The sequence below is a fragment of the Pelodiscus sinensis genome, chromosome 1 (genome assembly GCF_052426305.1).
Source record: "Pelodiscus sinensis isolate ZL-2025 chromosome 1, ASM5242630v1, whole genome shotgun sequence".
Taxonomy (NCBI): domain Eukaryota; kingdom Metazoa; phylum Chordata; order Testudines; family Trionychidae; genus Pelodiscus; species Pelodiscus sinensis.
The window spans coordinates 297,116,220-297,141,619 of NC_143052.1; positions in this window are offsets into that span (position 1 = coordinate 297,116,220).

Below are 25,400 nucleotides of genomic sequence, written 5' to 3' on the forward strand. Positions count from 1 at the left end.
GTCGGTGTTACATATATCACTCAGAGGTGTGCTTTTTTCACACTCTTCAGTGACATAACTACAGGGACAAAAGTGCTAGTGGAGACCTAGCTGTAGTACTGCAGATAGATATATATGCTTGAGGTTTAAGCTCATTTGTTGAATCTGCCCTTCTTTCAATGCGCATGTGTTACTGATGAAATTACACTACACTGACGTATCCTTCCTCTAGTACTAGAACCTTCATTGTAAGGGTCACAGTAGTTAGATTTAGCACCAGTCAAAAAACTGTATGTGGGGGAGTCAGAAAAATATTAGTAGAATCATTTTTCCCTTGGAAAATATTTTCTAGTGAAATCCCTCATGATTTTTTCTGTCTAGCTTTTGGTGTTTTTTTTTTAAATCCTACAATGTAATTTCTTTGTTTTCTAAGCTCACAGTTATGACGATACATGGCTAACTAAGGCCCAACTAAGGCCCAACGAGCTACTGCTAACTCATTACACTTCTATCTTGTATGAGCATCCTGGTCACAACATAGTGGGCAGGACAGCTCTTGCTGAATGTTACTTATCCTTCCCCATTCTTCCCCATTCTTCTTGTAAAGGGTTGTTAAACTCCAAGTTCTTAGAATCTATTAGTTATTTTAATGTTGCCAAAAGGAGACAGACTGGCAATCTATTTTCACAGCTGTAAAATGGGGATAATGATATTTACCTTCCTTTGTTAAACACGAGATCTAAAATCTAAAGATGAAAAGGGCTGTACAATGGGTACATTTTTGTTTTGATTATTTTAACTGTGGTTTAATGATGGGGGCAGCTGTTGACTGGGACCACCAAACTCATTTCATGTAGGCCACAGACCAGCCATTATATGGTAACAGTTTTATCACTATCTATAATTTGGGATTATTTGTACATCTATACAGCAGGGCTAAAGCCAAAATAAGCTATGCAACTTGAGCTATGTCAATTGTGTAGCTTAAGTCGAAATAGCTTATTTCGGCTTTTGGCGCTGTCTGCATAGCAGGAAGTCCAAGAAAAAGCACTTTTTCTCCAACTTCCCTTACTCCTCATAAAATGAGAGTTACATGAGTCAGAGTAAGCCGTCCTCTAGCTTGACATTATGTTGAAATAACTGCTTGTAGTGTGGACACGGACTATGTTATTTCAGAATAACGCCAGTTATTCTGAAATAACACAGCTGTGTAGACGTACCCTACATTGGAATAGTGAGATGGAGTGAAAGGGTTTATAGACTTTGGCCAATTGCTCTGAAGTATCCAGTCCCTCAGATGTTGAGAAAGTCGTCACCAGATTAAATTGTTTAGATCACATTTCCCCTAGCAAGAAAGTAAGGGGCAGAATGCCCCCAGTGTTTATCCTTTGCTGCCTTTTATCTATTGATTAGACCTGTTTCTGCATATGATGATCTGACATTGGAATTTAAGTACCTTGTTAAGAACTGATGTTGCCTTGTCGTGTTTCCAGTGAAGGTTTCAAATTAATATATTTCTAAGGCTACATCTAAGACACTGCACATCAATTTCAAAATAAGTTATTCCAGAATAGTCTACACTACAGGGAAGCTTCAAAATTCATCCGAGGCAGGCTTCCCTAATGTAGACATCATCTCGATTTAGAGCCCCAGGAGGCACTGGGGAGAAATAGCTTAGAATGGCCCTGGTGAGGGTCTATTTTGAAATTGCAGCAGTGGTGTGTCTATACATGCCTTGTTCCAAAACAGCTATTTTGGAATAGGCGTCATTCCTCGTAGAATGAGATTTACAGATTTCAGAATAAACTGCCTGTTATTTTGAAATTATTTTGAAATAACAGAATGGCCGTGTAGACGCTCGCATTGTTATTTCTGAATAATGGCTGTTATTCCAAAATAACTTTGCTGTGTCGACATACACATAGAAGCTTTTATTTTACTTACCAGGTGTGCAAAGTAAGAAATGAGTACAGCATTTCCAATATTTATACAGATGTCAGAAATCTCTAACAATTTCTACCTTGGGTGATGTAATACAACAGTATAACAATGCCATGTGTTTGAGGGCCCTGATCTAACTCAGTGCTTAGGACTGTCCCCTTTCTGAGTTTCTGGGGACCTTTTTGTGAAGCAGGGAAGCTTCAATTTCTGAACTCCAAGTGATTGAAATTTGCGACCTGCCTGCCTGACACTAGGAATCCTTCCTCCCCACAATTTACAGCTATGTGCAGTGATGGTGGTTGCTCTCTGAACATGACCAGTGAGGGAAGGCTGAAGGAACTGGGTTTGTTTAGTTTAGAAAAGAGAAGATTGAGGGGGGACATGATAGCAGTTTTCAGGTATCTAAAAAGGTGTCATAAGGAGGAGGGAGAAAACTTGTTCATCTTGGCCTCTGAGGATAGAACAAGAAGCAATGGGCTTAAACTGCAGCAAGGGAGGTTTAGGTTAGACATTAGGAAAAAGTTCCTAACTGTCAGAGTAGTTAAACACTGGAATAAATTGCCCAGGGAGGTTGTGGAATCCCCATCTCTGGAGATATTAAGAGTAGGTTAGATAAATGTCTATCAGGGATGGTCTAGACAGTATTTGGTCCTGCCATGAGGGCAGGAGACTGGACTCGATGACCCCTCAAGGTCCCTTCCAGTCTAGTATTATATGATTCTATGACTGAGGAAAGCTGACAAGGTGAACTCAGAGCCAGTTTATAACAGTGGCTAAAGGTCTTAATGTATCTGGCTTAAGGCAGAGTAGGCCCGGACTGTCCCAAAGATCTTCGAATGAAGCTGTGTTACTTCTTGACATTAATAAATGATTGTTGGTGCCATGAGACACATCTCATGCTACTTTCCATGCCAGCACTACAAACCAGCTGTTAGTGGATTGAAAACATTTTATTTCCAACTTCAATCTGTTTTGAGTACCTTAATAATATACACATATTTGGGGCTTATACTTTGGGATTCTTCAGGATATTGAAACATCTGTTCCAAAAATGCATGTGGGGAGGGGGGAACTGTTTTATCTTTAATACCAAACATACCAGGAAAAAATGCATACAGAATTAGATTATCCAAAAGTTTAGGAGGATGGGGAAGCCAAGAGGGCTTTTGATTCATTGTTTGAATTGGCCGAATCATGCATTACACAATGCACTTAATTAATTAAACAAAACTGAAGAAGAACAAGATGATGATTTGGTCAGTTGTCCATTTTCACCGAAGCCTATAGCTGAAGAACTTATTTCCTGTAGCTTCAGGGGGTAGCTGAGTTAGTCTGTTACAGAAAAAAAACCCAAATGGTCTGGTATCACTTTATAGTGCTAGGCGATAGGGAACAGCCAGCATGGATTTGTAAAGAACAAATCATGTCAAACCAATCTGATAGCTCTCTTTGACAGGATAACGAGTCTTGTGGATAAGGGAGAAGCGGTGGATGTGGTATACCTAGACTTTAGTACGGTCTCGCATGATATTCTTATCAATAAACTAGGCAAATACAACTTAGATGGGGCTATTATAAGGTGGGTGCATAACTGGCTGGATAACCGTACTCAGAGAGTAGTTATTAATGGTTCAGAATCCTGCTGGAAACGTATAACAAGTGGGGTTCCGCAGGGGTGTGTTTTGGGACCAGCTCTGTTCAATATCTTCATCAATGATTTAGATATTGGCATAGAAAGTACGCTTATTAAGTTTGCAGATGATACCAAGCTGGGAGGGGTTGCGACTAATCTGGAGGATAGTCATAATTCAAAATGATCTGAACAAATTGGAGAAATGGTCTGAGGTAAACAGGATGAAGTTTAATAAAGACAAATGCAAAGTGCTCCACTTAGGAAGGAACAATCAGTTTCACACATAGGATATGTCTACACTACAAAGTTAATTCGAAATAACAACCGTTAGTTCGAATTAACTTTAATAGCGTCTAAACATGAAAACCGCTTAATTCGAATTTCGTAAACCTCATTCTACGAAGAGTAACGCCAAATTCGAAATAGCTGTTTCGAATTAAGTGCTGTGTAGACACTTAATTCGAAATAGGGGGCCTCCAGCTCTTCCCAGGGAGCCCTGGTGGCCACTTTGGGCACAACCAGGAAAACTTACTCTCCTCTCCCCCCAGCCCAGGAGCCATTAAAGGGGTAGACCCTTGCCACAGTGCCTGTGCCAGCTCCAAACCTGCCAGCCCAGAGCCAGCAGTCGCCACCGGGGCCCCTGACCCCGTGGCCCCAAAACATGAGCCAGCAAGCGACTGGCAGCCAGCCCTCCACCACTACCCAGGAGCAGTCTGCCAGTTCCCAGGAGCCTGACGGGCCGGAGAAGGCAGGCACCTTCCTGGTCCAGGGTGGAGATCATGGACCTTATTCAGGTTTGGGGGGGAAGCACCCAACGTCAATGATCTCTGCACTAGATGGAGGAACGCGGCCGTCTATGGCAGGATAGCTGCCAGCCTGGCCATTAAAGGCCCTTCTTCCCCGGGCTTCCCCCTTCCAGCTCCCTCCTCCCAGGTTTCCCCCTCCCCTCTCCCACCCTCCCGTCTCCCACCTCCTTTCCCCAGTCTCCCCAGAGTTTCATTCCCCCTCTCCAGTTTTGTTAAATAAAGACAGTTCGTATTCATGAAAAAACGTCTTTTATTGACGCTCTCCCGCAGGGCCTCCTGGATCCTGACAGCCCCCCCGATAGACCCTCCGGATGGCAGCCTGCAGCAAGTGCAGCCAGGCTGATGGCAATGACCCCACAAGATGCACTGGTTTGCCCAGGGACAGCTCTGGCTCCATGTGGCTGAGTGCAGTGGTGTCCCGAGTGCGGGCACTCAGGGCACTCCAAGACAGGATTGCTTTGCTGTCCCTCATGGAGGTAGACAAGCAAGTGGGGAGCCCTGAGAACTGTCTTTCCGGGGTGGGGGTAGGGTCCCTTTAGGCACGGAGCTCAGTTAGCCTCAGGCAGTAGCCCCACACACTAAGTCCTAACCTGATGTCCTGCCGACACTGGTTCTGGCCAACCTTAACTTCAGTTCAGGGTCCACTCAGCGTGGACGCACTATTTCAAAATAGCAAAACACTATTTCGAAATAGTTTTTGGGTATAGATGCGTTATTTCGAATTAGCTTAATTTGAATTAACTATTTTGAATTTACGCTGTAGTGTAGACATACCCATACAAAATGGGAAGCGACTGTCTAGAAAGGAGTACAGCAGAAAGGGATCTAGGGGTTATAGTGGACTACAAGCTGAATATGAGTCGGCAGTGTGATGCTGTTGCAAAAAAGCAAACATGATTCTGGGATGTATTAACAGGTGTGTTGTGAGCAAGACACGAGAAGTCATTCTTCCTCTCTGCTCTGCTCTGAACGAGTTAGGCCTCAGTTGGGATATTGTGTCCAGTCCTGGGCACCGCATTTCAAGAAAGATATGGAGAAATTGGAGAGGGTCCAGAGAAGAGTAACAAGAATGATTAAAGGTCTAGAGAACATGACCTATGTTTAGTTTAGAAAAGAGAAGATTGAGGGGGGACATGATAGCCGTTTTCAGGTATCTAAAAGGGTGCCATAAGGAGGAGGGAGAAAACCTGTTCATCTTGGCCTCTGAGGATAGAACAAGAAGCAATGGGCTTAAACTGCAGCAAGAGAGGTTGAGGTTGGACATTAGGAAAAAGTTCCTAACTGTCAGGGTAGTCAAACACTAGAATAAATTGCCCAGGGAGGTTGTGGAATCTCCATCTCTGGAGATATTTAAGAGTAGGATAGATAAATGTCTATCGGGGATGGTCTTCTAGACAGTATTTGGTCCTGCCATGGGGGGCAGGGGACTGGACTCGATGACCTCTTGAGGTCCCTTCCAGTCCTAGTATTCTATGATTCTATAGACTAACAAAACACATAGATGGTATCATGAACTTTTGTGGACACAGCCTACTTCTTCAGATGACCAGAGTTATGAGTTTAGGATGTGCACAGCCAAAATAAATAGGAGAGGGGAAGGGTAGGGAAAAAAGGAAGGGGGATGGGAGATACGGAGCTAGAGGGAATCAGTAAGTATCTGAAGATTGGGTAGTTAAAACGATGCAGATAAGAATAAAAGTCAATAGATAGTATCGTTCCTGACATAAGAGTCTACACAAAGAGCTGTTTGCACCTTCAATGGCTGTTAAGTTGGTAGTGTCCAAACCAACTTTCATCAGTCCATTAGCATGTGAATTGAATTTGCCGATGAACTCCAAGTCCAATGCTTTTCTATGGTTCTACTAGCCAGATCCACAGAGAAGCATTGGAATTAGAGTTAACTACCCAATCTTCAGATACTTACTGACTCCCTCTATCTCTCTGTCTCCCACACCCCTTCCTTTTTTTCTCTCCCCTGTCTCCTTCCCTTCTCCTATTTATTTTGGGCCTGCACATCCTAAACTCATAACTCTGGTCATCTGAAGAAGTGGGCGGTGCCCACGAAAGCTTATGATACCATCTACATGTTTTGTTAGTTTTTAAAGTGCTACCAGGCCATTTGTTGTTTATTTCCTCTAGTTAAAGTAGATCATAGCAGTCATGCAGCTCAGCAGTGGTAGTGGCTGTTGTCAAGGTTCTCCTCTTTATGTGGTGACAGAGAATCACGCCACTGGGGACAGGAAAGAGAAGGGTGAGGAGAATGGGAGAATAAATATATTTGGAAGGAGGTCGCAGCCCCCCCAAAGGCTGCTAACCAGCCACACACAAGTGTGTTCAGGAGCTTTGCCCACAGCTCCTCACCTCCATTGCTGTACATACAGTCTTTTTGACTCGGTTAGGAGGGAGAGTCTATACTGATAAAACCCCATAGAAATGGGGGTCTTTTCAGTGCTCACTGGGGCATAGAACATCCTGCAGGTGACAGAAGAGTAGACAGGGGACTCCCATCCATGATGTCCCTCTTTGAGTGCTGCTGCTTTACCTACTGATGGGAATGCTGAAAACCCCAAGGACACCCCAGTCAGCTACCAGGTCCCCCCACTACTGCCCCATCATATTCTCCTGTCCTATGAGCTCCTACTTCAGCAGCTGAGGAGGAGGGAAAGGAGAAGCTCTTGGGAGCAGGGCTAATCAGTGAAAGAGAGAGGAGAGGATGCTCTTTCTGAGCACAGAAGGGGGAGGGAGGGCTTATGCTTTGCTGTTCTCCCCTTAGCTTACCTCCCAAGTGTCCTGCATTATACAGGCGACCCCATATCTGTCCTTGACTCTAAAGTTGTGCCATGGTTCTGCATTGTCATTGCAATATCCCTAAAATCACTGATTTCTTTAATGTTTTGCTCAGCAGTTTTCTTGGTTGCAAGCTGCACATCTCGGTGCATGAGGTCATCAAGTCTCAGGTGCACAACCAGCCATTGCTGCACTGTAAGTGAGTGGCACATGGACAGCTGTCATGTGAAAGGTAGCCCCACTGGCAGCTGAGCAGTGTACTTCAATCTACACAGCACAGTGGCTGGCATCGGAGGAGCTGTTTGCAGGTGGCTGGGCTTTCTTGTGCTAGGGGAAGTTGCCTTGCTTCCTCTGGTAGCTCGAAATCTAGGACATCTTCCAGGTTGTGGTGCTGCCTCCCAGGACGGAGAAAGGGGCAGCCACAGACGGGCATAGCACCTCGTGAGACTGTTCCCTGAGCAGTCAGCTGTGGAGCTGCCTGGGCTGGCTGTATTTCTCCAGTGGCGTGTGCAACAGGCTCTCCCAGGGGTTGGGGAGTGCATTTCAAGGCCAGCTTTGGGGAGACTGTCTACTGCTGTAAAGTGAGTCCCCTGCCGGTACTCTTCCTCACAGGCAAGGGTAAGCCCCCCTTCTGATGGCCTGCAGAACTGAGGGCCTGCTGCATGGTCACACTACTCCTTTTCTTTGGGCTGCACTCTTGAATTCTGGAAGCTGGAATAACATGCCTCCTCCACCGTCCCCACTTCTGATCTTAACCCTGGCTGTATGTGTGAATCCAAACATCGCTGTTTATTTTTTGGTTGTTGGTGGTTTTTTTAAAATTACTAATTTCTTTAATGTTTTGCACTTGCAAAACAAGTGGCATTCATGGTGGGCAGTAAACAGTACAGCAAAGTGCCGGTCTCTAAAGTGCTTGCATAATTTTCACGTAGGCATCTTTTTGTATGCTTTTAGTTCACATAAGAATTGTTTTGCTCCATTATCGTAAGTCACAGGCTATTTGCATGCTAGTGTGTGTATTAAAAAAAAATCTGTGTTCAAATACAATAATTTGATGCTTCTCATTTCATGGAGTGTTGTCCTTCATTGTCTTTTATTTCATCGCTTGGGGGTTGAGAGTTATGATTCTTAGTGTAAATATCTAGCCAACAGAAGATCTCTTGGGCCTGATTCCAACCAGTTCTTTTCTAAGCTTTGCATCCACTGCTTCTTTTCATATCATTTGGTATCATGCCTGCAGAAGGCTTTCATGACAATAGACAGTAATGTAACTCCTCTCCTGTTGTTACAGTGAGCAAGATCACCTTTTCTGGGTATTCCGATATTGATTCCATGATTCACAAACTTCACTGAACAGCTTTTCAGTTTCATTATGATGATTAGTACTTAGTGCTTTTAGCAGTTCTGCAGTGATTTGATCATCTCCCGCCAATTTGTTATTTTGCAGCTTCTTGATTGCGGGCTGTACTTCTGACATCTCCATTGGACCCATGTGAATGGCAAAGTGATGATCAGGTCGGTATGGGTTTGGGTGTTTTTTAAGTCTGGTGCTGAAGTCTGTTAAAGATTTTTTTAAAAATGCTTTGCCTTTCTGTTTGTTTGTTCCACCTCATTTTTCCACCTTCACAATTGTTGGCTCGTTTAATTGTCGAGGAGTCGCTATCTGTAAAATGATGAGCAGTGCTATGTATAATTATTAATCAGATAATCCCAGAATGTATAGCTTTTCCTTTTTTGGTGGAGGAAGGAAAGGATTCTTCATGTTCTAGCCACATCCCTCTAGTGTCTTCCAAACGTTTCCTCTGCTTTACACTCCCCCTACTTTTGAAGTCCATTATCTTTCCTGCTAGTGGAGACAGAATGAAGCCTCCTTCAGGGACTCCTCACCAGTGCCAGACTCACAGTGCAGAAGACTAGGGACAGGTATTGAGTTTGGATCTTCTTCATGTCTATGGCAAGTCCCAGCACACTTATATAATGTGCCCAGGAGCGGCCCGAGGCTGGCTGCGGCAGCTGGCGCCCCAGGCAGAACGCGCGATCAGTACCCCCGCCTGCACGGCCGTCAATGGCGTGATGTAATCATCGGGCGCTCCAGGTGCCTCGTGACATCATCATTGGGTGCCCCGGGTGCCCCATTGAAGGCAGCGCCCTAGGCGACCGCTGATTCTGCCTATACTTACGGGCCGCCCCTGAATGTGCCCACGCCTTTACAGGAATTTTTTGCCAGAGCTAGTAGAGCCTACTTCTCCTGATTCCATGTCCTGGCCTTTAGCCACATGAAAATCCTACCTTAATAAATTAGGTGAAGAACAGGATCACTCAGAAACAAAGCCATGTGCAAGAACAATCATTAGCTATCCCCAGTAGGTTAACTGACTTGTGGAGCACACCAACACAAGTATCATTAAGATATCTGTTTTAATGCTATAATAATACTCTTCATAGACTCATAGACTCATAGACTCCAAGGTCAGATGGGACCATTATGATCATCTAGTCTGACCCCCTGCACAGTGCAGGCCACAAAATCTCACCCACCCCTCCTAGAATAATCCTCTCACCTATATCTCAGATATTGAAGCCTTCAAATACTTTGAAGACCCCAAGATGCAGAGATCCTCTAGCTGTGATCTGTACCCCATGCTACAGAGGAAGGCAAAAAACCTCCAGTGCCTCTGCCAATCTACCCTGGAGGAAAATTCCTTCCCGACCCCAAATATGGCTAATAGATCCCTTTTCATCTTTCAGCCCTTACATCTAAGGTTTCCCAAGTGCTTGACAAACCCAATGAAATAAACCTTGCAACAAAGAAAGAGAAAGTGTTATCTGCCCAGTCCTGGGGATTATAATCTGGCTTTGGCTAACATCAATCGTCATTAAGGTTTGTTCATGTGTTCAATAGCCGCCAAGTATGCTGCTGCTGTGTGGGAGGCTTGGGGCTGTAATTCTTACCTCCTCATTTATGATTACAGTCTTTGTGAGCACATATTTTGTTCTGTTTGGGGTGGATGGGAAAATAATGTTTTTCAAAAGTACAGGACATTATTTGGGGCATCTGATAAAATTCATGAGTTGCATGTTGGCTTAATCTCAAGGGGTATGTCTACACAGCAAAGTTATTTTGAAATAACAGCCGTTATTTTGAAATAACTTTCCTAGCGTCTACACAGCCAAACTGCTATTTCAGAATTAATTTGAAATAGTGGAACGCTTATTTCAAATTTGGTAAACCTCATTCCATGAGGAATAACGCCAAATTTGAAATAGCTAAATTGAAATAAGTGCGGTGTAGACGCTTATTTCGAAATAGGGGGCCTCCAGCCTTCTCAGGGTGTCCTAGTGGCCACTGTGGGCCCAACCAGGAAAACTCCTCTCCCTCCCCCTCCCCGGAGTCCTTAAAGGGATAGAGTCTGGCCACAGTGCCTGTGCCAGCTCCAGGCCTGCCAACCCAGAGCCAGCAGTCACTGCCCCCAACCCAGTGGCCCCACAACATGAGCCAGCAAGCCACTGGCAGCCAGCCCTCCACTGCTCCCGAGGGCCAGTCCCCCAGCTCTCAGGAGCCTGCTAGGGGCCGCAAAAGGTGGGCGCCTTCCTGGTCTAGTGCGGAGATCATGGACCTGATTGAGGTTTGGTGGAAGGCCTCCAATGTCCATGATCTCCACACTAGACGCAGGAATGTGGCTGTCTACAGGAGGATGGCTGACAGCCTGGCCACCAAAGGCCACATGTGCACCCAGGAGCAGGAGTGCATGAAAATAAAAGAGCTGCGGCAGGCACATGCCAGGGCCACAGGGGCCAGCTCCCAACCAGGGGAAGACACAGACAGCTGCCCCTATTTCAATGCCCTGGACCACATCCTGGGGGTGAGATGGTCTGTGCTCCCCAGGTGGTTGTCAACCCTGGGGCAGAGGGCCCTGACCAGGGCATCAAGGAGGAGGAGGAGGAGGAGAGTCAGGAGTCAGAGGGAGGCTATCATCACCACCCCAATAAGCCAGGAACCCCAATCTGCTCCAGCAGACCTGTCACCGGTGTCATCTCAGGCCAGGGAGGCAACAACAAGTGAGTGCCATCACTGTCCCCTTATGCGCGGGTGGTGGTGGTGGTGGTGGGGACGGAAACCATGGACTGTGCATGTGGGTCTTGCTGTCCATGGATCATGCAGCAACCTGTGCATGTGCGAGCACGTGCCATGCTACCCCAGGCATGTGGCCTCCGCTGTGAGGAGGTAGGACACTCTCCTGACTCTGGGGTGGGACACAGCAGTACACCCTCCCTCCACAAGGCCACTGTACACAGAGGCAGGGGACATCTACTCCATACACACACACATACACTATATACACCACAGGCGCCTGAGTGCGGTCTTGAGGCAGCTCCCGCTCCCAGGGATAGCAGGACATTTCGAACATGGCCTGAGTGCAAGCACATTGGCTCTGATAGTGCAGGGAGTGGTCATCCTCACCTTGCAGAGGGGGGCTGGGCTTCACTCACTGTGTCCCAGGGATAACTGACCACTTCTCTTGTTTCTCCACAGCCGCACCAGCTGTGTGTGCAGGGCACACCACCCTGCCCGGGACATGCTCCCGTACCCGAGGGCTCTGCAGGCCCACCCATGCAGTGGAGGGGTACGAACAGCAGCACCTGGGGGCACTGCGAGCCCTGCACTGCACCCTCCAGCACTGGGTGCAAGAAGAGCTGCAGCTCCGGCAGGAGCAGCTTCCCCAGGGCTGTGCCATCTGCCAGCACCTGCAGACCCTGGTGCAGAGTGTGCTGCCTCCTGCCACTCCAGCGCCTGCTGCCTCCCCAGCTACCGCTCCTCCTCCCACTCCTTCTCCTCCTTTTGCTTCTCCCTTCACCTCCTCCACACCCTCCATCCCCTCCCCATCCCTCCAGGGATTTCGAGGCCCCTGCACCCGTGGTGCTGGGAGATAGTTGGCCCAGAAAGACCCCCAACCATGAGCCCTGAGCTTCCCCTCCCTCTTCTTCCCCTTGCTTCCCCCTTCCAGCTCCTTCCTCCCAGGTTTTACCCTCCCCACTCCCACTCTCGCTCTCCCTTCTCCCGCCTCCTTTCCCCAGTCTCACCAGAGTTTCATTCCCCACCACCCCGTTTTGTTAAATAAAGAGAGTTTGTATTTATGAAAATATGTGTATTTTATTTTACACCAGGAAGGGGGTTAGGGAGGGGTAAGTGGAAGGACGTGAGGAAGGAATGAGGCACAAGTCCCCAGTGGGGCAGACCAGGGAGACTGTTAGTGCTCCTCAGGGTGGAAGCTCTCCCGCAGGGCCTTCTGGATACTGACAGCCCCCCGATGGACCTTCCAGATGGCAGCCTGCAGCAAGTGCAGCCAGGCTTACAGCAACACGTCCAAGAGAAGCACCAGAGCACCCAGGGACAGCTCTGGCTCCATGTTGCAGAGTTCTCTGATGTCCTGAGTGAGGGCAACCAGAGCACACTGAGACAAAAATGCTTTGCTGTCCTCATTGAGGTAGACAAGCAAGCAGGGAAACCTCAGAACATGCTGTCCAGTGGATTGGGGGGTGGGGGGTCCTTTAAGCACAGACCTCAGTTAGCCCCAGGCAGCAGCCCCACACATTAAGTCCTGACGTGGTGTCCTGCCGGAACTGGTTCCAGCCAGCCTTAAATGTGATTCATAGTCCACTCTGTGTGGACGTGCTATTTCAAAATAGCAAAATGCTATTTCGAAATGCATTTTGTGTGTAGATGCGTTATTTTGAAATATCTTATTTCGAATTAACTATTTTGAAATAAGATATTTTGAAACAACACTGTAGTGTAGACATACCCAAGGAGAACTCTGATGAATTTATTTTGGGAGGAGTGTGGGGATTTCTGAGTATGTGTTTCTGACCTGAGTTATTTTTATTTTTGATATCACAGCAACCTCACTGCAGGATGTGTGTTAACCAGACAAACCTCTAAAGAGGCTGAAAATAGCTCACCACTCTATGTAAAGGGGGCAAAGTGGAGATATCGGAAACTGGGCTTTTTACTTTCATTATTCATGGTAGTAGTATCCATAGGTCCTGATGAAGAGTGGGGTGCTTTGTGGTAGGAACTATAGAATCATAGATGAAGACCAGGAGGAGTCCAAGGCGGGCTGCGGCAGGTGGCACCCAGGCGGAACGCGCGATCAGTGCCCTTGCCTGCACGGCTGTCAATGGAGTGACGTCATCATCGGGCACCCCCGGTGCCCCATTGAAGGCGGCGCCTTAGGCGACAGCCGAGTCAGCCCATAGTCACGGGCCACCCCGATGAAGACCAAGTCCCCAAAAGCTTTTTGAAGCAATCTAAAATGAGAAGGAAATGGTGGGGAAAAGGAATAACACAAACAAGGAAAGGCTTACCAAATATCATGCAAATCTTACTTTATATATAAATCCCATGTCTGTAAGGGTGGCATGAGGGCTGAAGGCAGGAGAAACATTAATAGAAGCCAGGGAGTAGGAAAGGGAAGGATGGGGAACTTGAGGTGAAGAGAAAGGTGTATAAGGAGAAGAACGCAGCTAGTGAAGGGAAGGACCTGTGGGATTTGTGTATCTTCAAAGAGTCCATGTATGTGTGTTTGCTGGTTTTGTCCTCTTCAATTTTGTTCTCCTTGATAAGCGAGCTTGAAGGATGCTGTGTGGTATGGCTGGAATAGTTAAATTTTGATGCCCAGAATTTAGACTCAGGTGTTTAACTTCAGGTAGCCAGTCTGAAAATATTGGTCTCTTTGCATCAATTGCAGGGGAGTTTCTACAATGAATAGAATATTAGCAATTCAGATTAACAAATTACATGTAAGACACTTGAATGGCTTTGCTCCCTTGTGTAAAGCCACCATTGTAAGCATCCGATTTGATAGTGCAAAATGTATCTTTCTTCTTCCTGTATGTTCAGGTCATGCTTCCTTTCTGACTGCTCAGGCTACATAGAGTGAATAGTGATTGTACGTAAGCAGTCAGAACCTAAGGCCCAGGTGTGTGTGAGATCTACAGAATTTAAAAAGTGATAATAGCTGGTGATGTGCTTCAGTGCGTTCTTGCTCTTTGTAACCTGGTTTGCAGATATTACTGACTTTATGCTGAATTAACTTCAGCTGAATTGACCATCCATTATAACCATTTAAATCATTTAACAGTTCTGTTAGCAGTAAAGCAGATTTAAAGTAAACCCTAACTTTTTTAAATAGAGGTAATGTGCTTTTCTGGGAAGTTCATCTTTTCAATTATCTGTATTTGCAAAAGCCATGAGCAAGCTGTGCAAAGCACCCAAAAGAGTGTCAGTCAAAACTTTATAATACACCATGTGTTCTGAGTTGACAACATATTTTACTGAAAACCTATTATAGAAATATTTTAGGAAACTGTAAAAAATAGTAGTTGTAAAGCAAGGTACCTAATTTATCATAAGCCCGACTGTTTAGACTTTGGAGGGAGTAGTAATTTGTAATAGTTCTAAAAATTACCGGATGTAGCTTTTTCATATTGTAAGAGTGTCATGATTTTTAAGTTTGATAGCATGGTTACATTACAGTTAAAAGTTTTGTCCATTCTGAAAAATTCTGCAGGTTTCAGGGGCATTCCTTGTACTTAAAATGGAAAATGGCTACTACTGGAACTGGTAATCTCTCAGACTGGTAGGACTTCTTTAACTGAGATCTATGCACCTCTGGAAATTTCAGAGGTAAAATCAAATGTTGATAAATCGCTTTCAATAGCACTCATTACTAGCTCCGCTGTGTTATGGGAGATTTTGGACTTCAATCCTGTTCCTCCTGGATATTGAAGCTTAAGTATTGTCAGACTACTTAAGTTGTGAGGGGTACATTCCACACTGAAGGGAACAAAAGAATCATTTTTCTGACAGGCATTTTTAAAAAATAGCAGTGGTCTGAAGCTGCTGATGAAATGTTCCTCTTTGGTAGAGAAGGTGGTGAGGCGATATTGGAATTTCCTTTACATTTAAATAAATTCCTGGATAATGTTAATAGTTGTAAACTCTTCTTTTTGCTACACCTGTGCAGTCCCACTGAGGTTCAAAGATTTGCAGAGTGTAACTGAGAGATGAATGTGATCTTAGGAGCATACTGTGAAGAATCTTTCCTTTGTAGCCTACAGAATTGAATGGAAGCGAAAAAAGGCGAGGATTGGAGAAAAGGGCATTGAGGAGAAAGCACACAAACCAGTTTAGAAGGATGCTTCTGTGGGAGACATTTAACGTGACAGAAAGCATTACAGGTAGCCATAAAGCATAGTCTGTGCTTTTACTAGTACTCTACAAAGTAAACATGATTTCCAACTGGAGGGTCTTACAATTACACCCTTTACAAGATGGGTATTGTAAATAGCAGCAGAGTGTGTTGAAAGGCTACAGAGAGAGAGAAAAATCATAAAATGAAAATTGGTGGAAAGCAATTAATCCAAACGGAGATTAAGAAATGCTTTGCTAGAATGTAGGCGACCCTGTATGGAAACGTTAACTTCAGCATGGCACACTTACTTTTATTTCTCCACCCATCATGTTCCTTCTTCCTACCATCTCTGTGTTGATTTTTAACATGACTCAAGGAAAAGTTGAGTCTGTTTCATATCCTTTACATAGTCAACAGTCATCTTTCCTTTGTGTTTAGAGTTTTCTATCTGGACCAAATGAGTGAAAGGGCAATTCAGTTTTATTTAAGCTTAGCCACTCTGCATGTCTGCCAGAACACAGACAAATGTTGAGAGGGACAGCTGTTCACAAGAAGTTGGACTAAGACAATCAGCTTATTTCATGAAAACCAAGATGAACAGCTGTCAAATAGCAGCAAAATTTCATCACTAGTGAAGCTATTAGGAAGTTCCGAGCTGAAAATTTGCTTTAATATTCAGAAGTAGGGATGGGCAAATGGTATTTTCTTTTCTTACTTCGCTGGGAATTAGGAAAAATCAAATTTGGAGACTGCTTTCTCAACATTTGTGCTTGGAGTCATTAGTCATGTGGTACAGAAGTTTTCATTTACAGCTTACCACTCCGTTACATACTCACGTCATTATACATGGTGACAAAGGTGTTATCATCTAATGACTCTCCTGTGGCCTACTTGAAATGAGTTTGGTAATCCCCGTCCAGTGGACAGGTGTCCCTATCACAAATCAGCCAATAAAAAACTACAAATACTTATGCAACACTTTTCACCACTAGATCACAGAGTGCTTAACCAAGTCAGGTGGAAGTATCCTTTTCCTAATTGTACAAATGGGGAGATAGATTGTCAAGCCACCCTTTTCATCAGCATCAAAATAGTTAGTGTAACTAACAAATTCTAATAGCTTTGAGTTTAACAGCCCTCTCACTTGTGTTCTGTGAAAGAAAAAAAGAGGAAAGAATGAGCAACATTCAGGAAGGAGGGCAGTACTGTAACATTTGGAATAGACAGTCTACAGCTGTTCACTGTGTTGTAACGAAGTGCTCATATAAGACAGACGCGCAATATTTAGCAGTATCATGTATCCTCGTCACTGTGAGCTTCGAAAACAAAATGGAATTCAACTATTTTTTTTTCTTCAGTTTTTTAAAAAGTGAAAGTTAGCCAGGAAAAAAAATCATGCGTTTTCGCTGGAAAATAGTCTCTACATTTCACTAAAATTGTTCTGGCTTTCCCTTACTAGACTTTAAGATTAACAACAGTGATCCTTACAGTTTAAGGAATGGAACATCAGAGTTTTCTGATGTTCAGAATGGATTGTCTAAACTCCTCATATAAACAGCTTCATTGAGGTGGAGTAAAGACTGTAAATTTTACAGCTGATTGGGAAATGCATTTTATTTCCCATGAAAAATTGTAAACATTTCTTGCTGAATATTTTGGGGCTTTTGTTGGCAACATTTTCCAGATTTTGGTTGTCCAAAAAGCAAAGCAAAACAAAAACACCCAGCGTTTTTTTGTAAAGAAAACATTTTGATGAAAATAGAAACTTTTTCATTAAAATTTCTGTTAACTTGAAAAGGCATTTTTCAGGACTTTTTTCCCCAGTGAAAATTTTTAACCAATTCTAGTAAATACTCATCAATATCTTTAAAAAGCTGGTAATAAAATGTTACCTCTTAATTCTCACCACCTTGTATTCTCATCTTGTCATCTTGTGCTTAAAAAAAAAGAAGACAAGATTAGATTTCAGCAACTCAAGAGTTACCACCTATAACAGACTCTTTTTCCAATAAGGCAATTAACACCATCTCTAAAAAGCTATCAAGTACAGACTTTGGAATTTCTTCTTTAAAATGCTTTAGGGGAAAGGTAGCAAGACAATGGAAGGGCTCCCATGGACTTCAGTGGTTTTGCATCAGGCCATAAGTTATGATTAAAAGTGTTTGATGGTGGTGGAAAGTAGGCCGGCATAACTTCACACAAATTCCAAGCTAATGTAATTGTGTAGTGCTGCAGTAATAAAACAAGGATTCTAAAACATTTTAACCCCTTCAAGATTAAAGTACTATTAATACAACAAAGTTCAATAACATGTAAAGAAAGAGAGTCAAATTATTTGGGATCTGTGACACCAAACTAATGAGTCCACTATTGGAATTTCACCAATATAAATGAGGCCAAAATGTGACCATATGGGCTTAAAAACTGACCACATCCCAGCATTTCCAGTAAATTAGCAGGATAAAAATGCCTCCTTTCTTGGCTCACTAATTATTCTCAGTACATACTCTCTGATGAAAACCTTTCCAAAATCAAATCTATCCTACAATAATTTTGGTTTGCAGGAGCTGAAGAATGAGACATTATGGAGTGCTGTTAATATCATAATTATGCTTTCAAATGCACAAACTAAATTTGGATGTGCAATTAGGTAAATAATCACTGAAGGGAAAAGTTAAATATTGTAATTACATGCTAAAATAGCTGAACATACCCTCTCCCACACCTGCATGTTGCTGTGTGTAGGAAAGTAGTCTTGTGAACTGCTTACTGTCTGTTTCAGATCAAAAGCTTATTTAAATACAATCACTTTGAATGCACCACTGTTATTTTCACATGCCCAACACAAACATATCTTTGAATGTATTTGTGTATGTCTCCTTTGAGCATCACAGAGGAAAAAAAATAACCAAATCAAACCATCACAGAACAGTACCACCACAGGGGTCTGATTTGGCAGCTTGTACTTGTCTTGAGTGGTAGTTCCTTATACAGTTGGTGCCATTCAATTCAATGGATTTACTCAAATGATTCGATTCAACTCAAGGTAAGTAAATATTTCACAACTGTATCTGTAATCAAAGTCCTTAATCCTGAGCACATGGCTCAGAGTGCATAACATAGTCACAATACTTTGCCTGTTTTTATGTTTTCAAATTGGCTGTGCACATACTGTGAAATTCCTGAGTTGATTCATTGTGCGGCATTGCTTGCAAATTTTGAATAAATGGGAATTATAATTGCCATCTGAATTTACCCTGTATTGGTTTAGTCACGCCAGGCATTCAGTATTCATAGTGTGTGAGTACTCAGACTAGGAAGGCTTGCCCCCTGAAAGTGTACATGGCATAGGATGGCTCATCCCCTTTAAGAGGTAGTAGGGCCAGGGGCCAAGCCTTGTTCCTGGAGCAGATGATGGGAGACAGAAAGTAGTCCCAGAGTAATAGAGTCTGGAGAGGAAATGGGTTACTCTCTCTATAAAGACCTAGGACCCGGTACCCTTGTGATTTAGGGGGTGGGTAAAGCTTCCCTGTCTCTCAGCCAACCAAGTCAAGGGTTGGGGAAAAGAGGGCATAATGAGGTGGAGCTGCAGGGAGCAGGAAGCTCTTGATACTCCAACAGGGGGAGGCTGTTTGCTTGCCAGCTGCCCAATGGCATGACAGCTTCCAAGCCATAGAGGAATGCAGAAGATTGGCCAAAGACTGCCGCTCAGCAAAGATGCAGGAGAAAGGGCTGTTATGCAGGTTTTGTTTTGAGTTCTGTGTCCTGAAAAGATAGGCAGCCTGGGTGAAACTGGAGGAGGATCATTTAAAGGGACTAGGGAAAAGCACAGCACAAGCCTCAGAAGAAGGGCTATGGAATCCCTTAGTCAAGAGGGAAGTGTTTGGGTTCAGAGGACACCTGGTATTTCTGTACAAAGATTCAGGAAATTAGACCCCAGAAAGGGAATCTTTTTTGAAAATACTGTTGGCCTATAGGTGGGATGGCTTGGCAGGTATGACACACCATCCTTCAGGAGCTGGCTACCCACTGTAATACACAGAAGGGTTGGACTGAAATTCACATTTTAATTTGAATGAATGTTTGCAGAGACTGCTTTCCACAATCTGCTCAGCTCTCTGTGTTAGCAGCAGCTGCCTTAATATAGTGTGTACTCGTGGCCATTCTGACTGATTCAGAGCCTACAGAGACTATATTTCCAGAATGAAAGGTCTATAAAAGTTTGAAGTGACCTTTTAATGTATGATAAACAACTTCAACAAAAATTGCTGTACTCTACCTGACTTGAACATCCTGGAAAGAAAATGATACAATTACAACTCTTCCCCTGGCATTGTTACACATAGAAAGATCCCACTGTTTTACCGCATCTGGGACTGAGCGTTTCTCTTAAAAACCAATTAATAAATCTGGAACACTTCCCAGGTTATGTAGGTGGCTCACTGACAAGCTGGAAGGTGAAGTCGAATCCGGAGGCAGACTCTGGAATAGCCACATTTGCAGTTGGTGAACTCCCTCTTCCTTTTTTCTGAAACAGCTCTAGGTGATTTCCAAAAGAATTTTTAGGCTGCTGGCTGACTGACTAGCCAATACATGTTAAAACAGCTGTGTGCCAGATACTATACACAGCTGCTAGTGCCACTGCTCAGATCTTGTCCCTGGGATAATCCAGTGGCTTGAGAGAGGAAAAATTGTGTGTGGGGGGGGGGGGGGGAGTATATATTCAAGAAAGAGAGATGTCTTTGTCACAACCAATAAGTATTTATTTCTTCTTCCAGAATGCCTGTTTTTTCCCTCTTTCATATCAAGGCAGGGAGCCTGAAACTTGCTGAGATAGCACACAGTGCAGGAGTAAGTAATTTTCATCCTACCCCCTTTGTATTGCTCATTTCAAAGTACTGGAGAGATTGCACTACCTTACCAGTGAGGGTGTTTTGATTGCACTTGTGGGTGCTCTTATTGAACTCGTACTCTTATTTGTAATAAGACAAAACAATTTTTTTAGCCGCTTGCCTGCTCTTAAGCTCTTTACTGACATTAACTAATTCAGTCTCACAGCATCCCTCTGAAACAAGTGGATAAATGTCATTATCCCCATGTGACAGATGGGGAAGTTGCAACAAAAAAATGAATTAACCCACTCAAGGGCCACTTGGCCACCTATGACCATATGCCTACATCTCTGGACAAAACTGCCTGTATTTATGGCATATTATAGTTCTATATTGTTTCATAAAGAACACGATTTGCCCGGGGCTCACAGGAGTGCCTCTCATCTTTGAATCGTAGAACCATAGGGCAAGAACAGATGGCAAGGGCTACCTAGCTAAGATGCAGGATGGTTGTGTCTAAACCATCCAAGGCAAACAGCTATTCAGCCTCCTTTGGAAACAGGAGACAGGATACTGGGCTAGAGTGACCTTTGGTGTTCTTACGTTCTCTGGTAAAGGAGCTTCCACAACCTCCCTAGGTAGTCTGTTCCATTTTCCCACTGTTCCTACAGTTTAAAAGTTTTTTTTCTGAGATTTAATCTAAATCTGCTATGCTGTTGTTTGAACCCACTGCCTCTTATCCTGCCCTCTGTGGCAAGGGAGAACAACTTTTCTCCATCTTTTTAATGACAGCCTTTCAAGTATTTGAAGACTGCTGTCGTGTGTGCCTTTCATCTCCTCTTTTCCAAACTAAACATACCCAGCTCCTTCAGCACATGCTCATATGGCTTGCATTCTATCGCTTTGTTTGCCTCCTCCCTTCCCCCCCCATCTGTTCCAGTTTTTCTGCATCCTTTCTACACATTGGTGACCAAAATTGGACATAATCCTCCAGGTGAAGCCCAACCAGTACCAAATAGAGCAGCAGTATCACTTCCCATAAATTGCATGGGATGCCCCTGTTAATTCAGCCTAAAACTGCATTTGCATTGTCTTGATAATGACTACAGAATTCTTCATCAATAACTAAACAGAAGCTGGAAAAACTAGAAAGATACTTATATGTGATGCCAAATGCAGCACAGTGAATAACGTGTGACAAACACACTACTACTGGGATACCTTAAGCAAAATAAGTTCATCTTTCTTTCTTGTATTTAAATTTATATCTTACTGGAAATTCCATTAGAATCCTTCAGATAGTTTTTGTTGTAAGGTCACTAGGCTCAGGAGCCAGTGACCGCTGACAATATGTTTACCCTACACATTCTTTATCATCCCACAAACTGTATGCATTTAAATTAATACTTAACTGAACAATTTTTGTGTTACTTAGAGATGCCATTGCACCTGGCAGGTTTGGTTCATTCTTGCTTGAAAATTTCCTGCACCTGAGGGAATTGGGCAATACCACGGTAATGAAAAACACATTTTAATTGAAATGTAATTGTAAAGAGTTGAAGGCATTTATAACTAATTTCAATAAGGAGCTGAGCTCTTAAACCCAAATGTGTTGTCCCTAGCTGCATAGCAAAGTAGGCCCCCTAATCCAATCTATATTAACCACTACCTTCCCTGATACTTAAGAATAGCAATAGACAGTTGGCTGCACTTGGGGGGAAGGAGAAGTGGACAAGGAAAGCAATAAAATGAGAGATTATAAAAAGCTAGCAATGAGCCTGAGCCACTCAGTTGGGATCTCAACATATGGAGGATGTTAAGATATGAAGTTCATCCTGGTGTAGCTTTCAATAAACATTTCTCAAGTTCAGCTCTGGATGGCTGTGTCTACATTGGCACCCTTTTCCGGAAAAGGGATGCTAATGAGACACTTCGGAATTGCAAATGCCGCGGGGGATTTAAATATCCCCCGCGGCATTTGCATGAACATGGCTGCCGCTTTTTTCCGGCTCGGGGCTTTGCTGGAGAAAAGCCCCAGTCTAGACGGGAGCTTTCGGAAAATAAAGCCTTTTCCGGAAGATCCCTTATTCCTGATTTTAAGAGGAATAAGGGATCTTCCGGAAAAGGCTTTATTTTCCGAAAGCTCCCGTCTAGACTGGCACTTTTCTCCAGCAAAGCCCCGAGCCGTAAAAAAGTGGCAGCCATGTTCATGCAAATGCCGCAGGGGATATTTAAATCCCCCTCGGCATTTGCAATTCCGACTGGTCTCATTAGCATCCTTTTTCTGGAAAAGGGTGCCAATGTAGACACAGCTGATCTGTATTTCCTACAGTAGTGGTCCCTAACGTGGGTGCCATGGCGCCTGCCGGGGCATTTATGTGTGCCCGTTGAGTAACACATACATTCTTGCGCCCCGGGCACGGCACGGCTGGCTTGAGCCATTCCTGTGCCCCGGCAGTAGGCACATGACGCATGCGCAGCCCTGCCCCCTGGCGTGCTGCGCACTTTATAGCTTCAGTTGGGCACACGGTGCCTGATTGCAGCTCTAAGGGGCCTCCCATAGGTTGGTGCCCCAGGCAGCTGCCTGGCTAGTCCCCCCCTTAATCCGGCCCCGCCCCGGACGTCTGGCGCATATGTGGCCCCGCCCCCACATGCGCGCTGCATGAGCAGCCCCAACCCTGGGCACCCGGCAGCCCCAAAAGGTTGGGGACCACTGTCCTACAGGATCTTGGGGGTTTGGTTCCAGGCTCTTATGTCTTTCTATAATTTATAAAAAGAGATTGTAATTTCTAGTTGTGATAGATTTTGAGGTCCCCAGGTTACCCCCTGACTCTAGTAGGAGGAAATCTTGCTCGTGGTAATTGGGTGTTAGCTCCCAAATACCACCACCCTTTTAGCCAATCAAGCATTCTCCTGTCTGAGGCAGTCCTTGCAGGTTAACACAAGGTGCACCAGTCCCCAAGTCCCCTGTGATATCCAGTGTCTGACACTGGCTACTCTCAAAAATCCCAGATTGCCTCCTCAAAGGAGCAGTGTGTGCCAGTATTTCACTGCTCCTATATCAGACACAGCACTTGTAATGAAACAAAAGAAGGTTTATGTAAGAAAGAATGGAGATTCCACTGGAAACAAGAATATGCGATGGAAACAAAAGATTACAATACAAAATAAAATCCTAACACTGACAAGGGTCTCCTCTTATCAATAGTTGCCTTTCCTATGTAATTAAGTAGACTTGCCCCTCCTCCCTCACCCCAAAGTTCAGTCTGTGGCAGAGCTGTCTGTTCACAGGAACCGAGATCCAACTGTGCATGAAAAACACCTGCTTCACAAGATGGCTCCTCCGAGAATAGCTGTGGAGTATCTCTTCCCATTCTGAAACAGTCTTTTGTCTTTATCAAAGACAGGGCAATCCCTTGGCTGTTGTAATGGTTCTTGTTTACCTCCAAGGGGGCTGATTGTTTGCAGTTGCCTTTGATGGTTTTCCATTGCTTGTTCTGTTATGGAGACAATTGTAGATAGTGTATTATCTAACTGGCTAACCAGAGAGGGTGACAACTCCTTCCTGCATATACAGGCTGTCAATGAATAATATTACTCCCTGGTGACTCCTTTCAACTTGAAGACCATAAAGGGAACAGACGTTGATAGAGCTTACATTATTCCTTAAATATTACCCATACACATATTTCACCATGATAAGGTACCTGGTAAAAGCTTGAAACTTATATGTTCTCCTGGGTAGACAAATACCCTGCAAGCAGCATATTTGATGTAGTGAGTTGGTCAGGTCTGAGATTACAGTTGCTTGCAAAGAAAAGAGACTCTTTGCTAAGGGGCCTATATGTGTCACACTAGTTTTTGGAGAAGCTGCAGTTGGTATCTGTTAGCTTTGGGCCTGAGGCTGCTGTCACTTTTACGGGTGTTAACCAAGAGTGATACTTTGAAGTGAGCAGCGTTATACCAGTTTGAAACTAGCTTAAATAAGACAAATCAAAGTCTATTAAAGGAAAAAAATCTCTCATCTCTAGATGTCTTTCATAAGGAATTAACATTAAGTTGCAATAGTTCTGGCTTTCAAAATATCTTTTATTCCTTTGCTGTGTATATTATTGCTCCCCAAATTGTAATGACATTATGAACTGCTCAGGTGGAGATGTTCTTACAGATGAGGATGCAATTAGACCATTGAGTCTGCAACGAATGATGCCTCTCTGATGAGGAAACAGGGAGTAAAATGAATGCCTTGTTCAGGCTAGGACATGTACAAGTTTATAGTACTGTGAGAGCTTTTGTCTCTCTCTGGCATGTAGATGCACTGGCTTTGATGTTAGCATTTTGGCTCATTAATAACTGATTTACATTTCCCAGAAAGCAAATTGCGATCTGACACAAATTTATAAAGGAGCTTCAAATTGTGAAACTCTCTAGCACAATGAGCCCTTTGTGATTTTAACTTAAGGAGTTTGTGATTAAAATTTTAATATAATCATTGCAGTTTTGTGAGATGCTTGCAAACCTCCTCCCCACCCCCCTCTTGTTTCCTGCTTCTCAGAGTTCATGACAGTGGCTGTTCTAGTGCAAGTTTAAGTGTCTTGATTGGATTTCATTTGCTCTGAGACCCAGTCAAAATAAAAAGTCCCCTAAAGCAGAAAAGAAATTGAGGTGACGAATTCTCAGTTTTAGCTGAAGCTTGAGGAGTCACCTAAAGGATGGCTTACACTGTAGAGTTTCATTTCAATTTAACTGTGAGCCAGACTGGCTCATGGTTATTCAAAACTATGCTGGTGGGTTGGGTACAAGGGTAGTTTAAGCCACCTTTCTGTCCCCTTCTCTCCATCTAGTGAGGAGATCATGGATGTTGGGGGCTTCCTCCCAAAACCTGAATAAGGTCCGTGATCTCCACCCTGGACCAGGAAGGTGCTCGCCTTTTCCGGGCCCTGGCGAGCTCCTAGGAGCTGGCAGACTGCTCCTGGGGAGCGGTGGAGGGCTGGCTGCCAGTGGCTTGCTGGCTCATGTTTTGGGGCCACTGGGTCAGGGGCAGTAATTGCTGGCTCTGGGCTGGCAGGGTTGGAGCTGGCACAGGCACTGTGGCCAGAGTCAACCCCTTTAAGGGCTCTGGGGAGGGGGGAGGGACAGCAGTGTTCTTGGTTGAGGCTGGAGTGGCCACCAGGGCATCCTGGGAAGGCTGGAGGCCCCCTATTTCGATATAAGTGTCTACACAGCA